The 2,582-nt window shown below is 55.8% G+C and overlaps 1 protein-coding gene across 1 annotated transcript in view; it reads left to right on the forward strand.

Moving 5' to 3' along the window:
- BHLHE23 (basic helix-loop-helix family member e23) overlaps window positions 1-2,582 on the forward strand; it is a 73,254-nt gene that overhangs the window by 69,749 nt on the left and 923 nt on the right. The window lies entirely within an intron of this gene.

Below are 2,582 nucleotides of genomic sequence, written 5' to 3' on the forward strand. Positions count from 1 at the left end.
CTAATCTGGGAGAACTGGGTTTGATTCCCCCACTCCTCCACATGCAGCTGCTGGTGTGACCTTGGGTCAGTCGCAAGTTCTCTCAGAGCTGTTCTCTCGCGAGCAGTTCTCTCAGAGCTCTCTCAACCCCACCTATCTCACAGGGGAGGGGAAGGGAGACGAGATTGTAAGCCGCTCTGAGAATCCTCCAGGTCGTGAAGGGTGGGGTATAAATCCAATATCTTTGGAGAAGCCCTGAAGGACTGACACCAAATATAAGAACAGCCATGCTGGATCAGACCAAAGGCCTATCAAGTCCAGCATTCTGTCCACACAGAATGAAGACAGTTTATGTCAGTCTTCAAAGGGGGTGGGGGCAGGAGAATCCAGGAAATGACACATCCATCTGACTCTGATACCAGGAAGAAGAAGAAGAAGAGATTGGATTTATACCCCACCCTTCACTTGAAGGCTCAGAGCGGCTTACAAACTCCTTTCTCTTCCCCTCCCCACAGCAGACACCCTGTGAGGTGTGTGGGGCTGAGAGAACTCTGACACAAACTGCTCTTTTTCAAGGACAGCTGTGCCAGAGCTTGTGACTAACCCAAGGTCACATCAGCAGGTGCAAGTGGAGGAGTGGGGAATCAAACCCCGTTCTCCCAGATTAGAGTCCGTGCACTTAACCACAACACCAAACTGGCTCTAAATGTACCAGAACAGATTATTAAGTGCTTGGTCTGTCAGCAGCTCCAAGATCACTGCAGACTGTGACAGCAGCCATGAAATCAAAAGACGCCTGCTCCTTGGGAGGGAAGCGATGGCAAACCTAGACAGCATAATAAATAGTAGAGACATCACCCTGCCAACAAAAGTCCATATGGTCAAAGCAACGGTATTCCCAGTCGTACTGTATGGCTGCAACAGTTGGACTATAAGACCGGCAGGGGCTTTCCCATCACCTCTTCACTGATTCTTTTAACGGGATATGCTGGGGGATGACCTTCCGCATGCCAAACGGCTGCTGTACCACTGAGCCACTGAGCCATGGCCCCTGGAAACAAGTTACACCTGTATGATGTAAAAGGAAGTACTTCTTCACCCAAAGAGTGATTGACACTTGGAATTCACTGCCACAGGAAGTGGTGGGTGCTACAAGCATGGACGGCTTCAAGAGGGAATTAGATAAGCATATGGAGCAGAGGTCCATCAGTGGCTATTAGCCACAAGGTATAGATAGGGGCTCTGGGGCAAGTGATGCTCTGTCTTCTTGGTGCTTGGGGGGGGGTCAACAGTGGGAGGGCTTCTAATGTCCTGGCCCCACTGGTGGACCTCCTGATGGCACTGGTATTTCTGGCCACTGTGTGATACAAAGTGTTGGACTGGATGGGCCTGTGGCCTGATCCAACATTGGCATCTCTTATGTTCTTATGTTCTTACGATGTTTAACAATATAGGAAGCTGCCTTAGAGCCAGTCCGGTGTAGTGGTTAAGTGCGCGGACTTTAATCTGGGAGAACCGGGTTTGATTCCCCACTCCTCCACCTGCACCTGCTGATGTGACCTTGGGTCAGTCACAAGCTCTGGCACAGCTGTCCTTGAAAAAGAGCAGTTTCTGTCAGAGTTCTCTCAGCCCCACCCACCTCACAGGGTGTCTGTTGTGGGGAGGGGAAGGGAAAGGAGTTTGTCAGCTGCTCTGAGACTCCAAGTGAAGGGTGGGGTATAAATCCAATCTTTTCCTCTCTTCTCTTATATTGAATTAGCCCATCGGTCCATCAAGATCAGTATTGACCTATCACGCAGAGGTCTTTCACACCCCTCTCTTCGCTGATCCTTTTAACAGGAGGATGCCGAGAATCGAACCTGGGACCTTCTGCCTGCCGAGCAGAAGCTCTGCCACTGAGCCACAGTTCCCCTTCGGAGCTTTTCCCCAGCAAGGGCTCAGAGGGATTGGGTCTCTCCAAGGCAGGAAGCCGCCTTCGGTTCCGAGCCGCGAAAAGACCATCCTGTGCCAGAGACCCTTCGCCTTCTTCCCGCTGGATATATTTCTTTTTTTTAAATGCCATTAATTAAAGAGCCGGCGCTGATTGGGCGGCCGCCGCGTCCCCGCGGGCCCCTCTCCGCCATATAACGGGTGGCTCGGGCCGGCGTGAATATCCCGCCCCCGGTCAGGGCACCGCGCGGTGCCAGCTGGCTGCCAGAGCCAACCCGACGCTCCAGCGGGACCAGCGCCCTTCTGCCGCCGGCGGGAGGGCAGAGAGCAGGAGGGGCGCGCAGAGGGGCCGGTGCCGCGCCCCGGCCGGGACACCTCGTCGACGGTGGAATCGGGACGGAAACCAAGCCGAGAGGCGGCCCTCCCTCCCTTCCCCCTCCCGTCCACGCCGCCACCACTCGGGACCGAAGGGCAGGGCTCGGGAGGCGCCGCGCCCCGGAGGAGAGACGACAGCGGGTCCCAGACGGGTGCGGGGAGGGGAGAGCGCGCCGGCGGTGCTCCGGCGGACGCTCGGCGCCAGATCGCGGGGAAGGGGCGCAGCACGCGGAGGAGACTTGGAGGCAGGGGCTTGTCGCGACCCGGCTGGAGGAGGAAGCAGCGCAGTCGGCGAAGCG

The sequence above is a fragment of the Gekko japonicus genome, unplaced genomic scaffold (genome assembly GCF_001447785.1).
Source record: "Gekko japonicus isolate JY-2015 unplaced genomic scaffold, Gekko_japonicus_V1.1 scaffold1539, whole genome shotgun sequence".
Taxonomy (NCBI): domain Eukaryota; kingdom Metazoa; phylum Chordata; class Lepidosauria; order Squamata; family Gekkonidae; genus Gekko; species Gekko japonicus.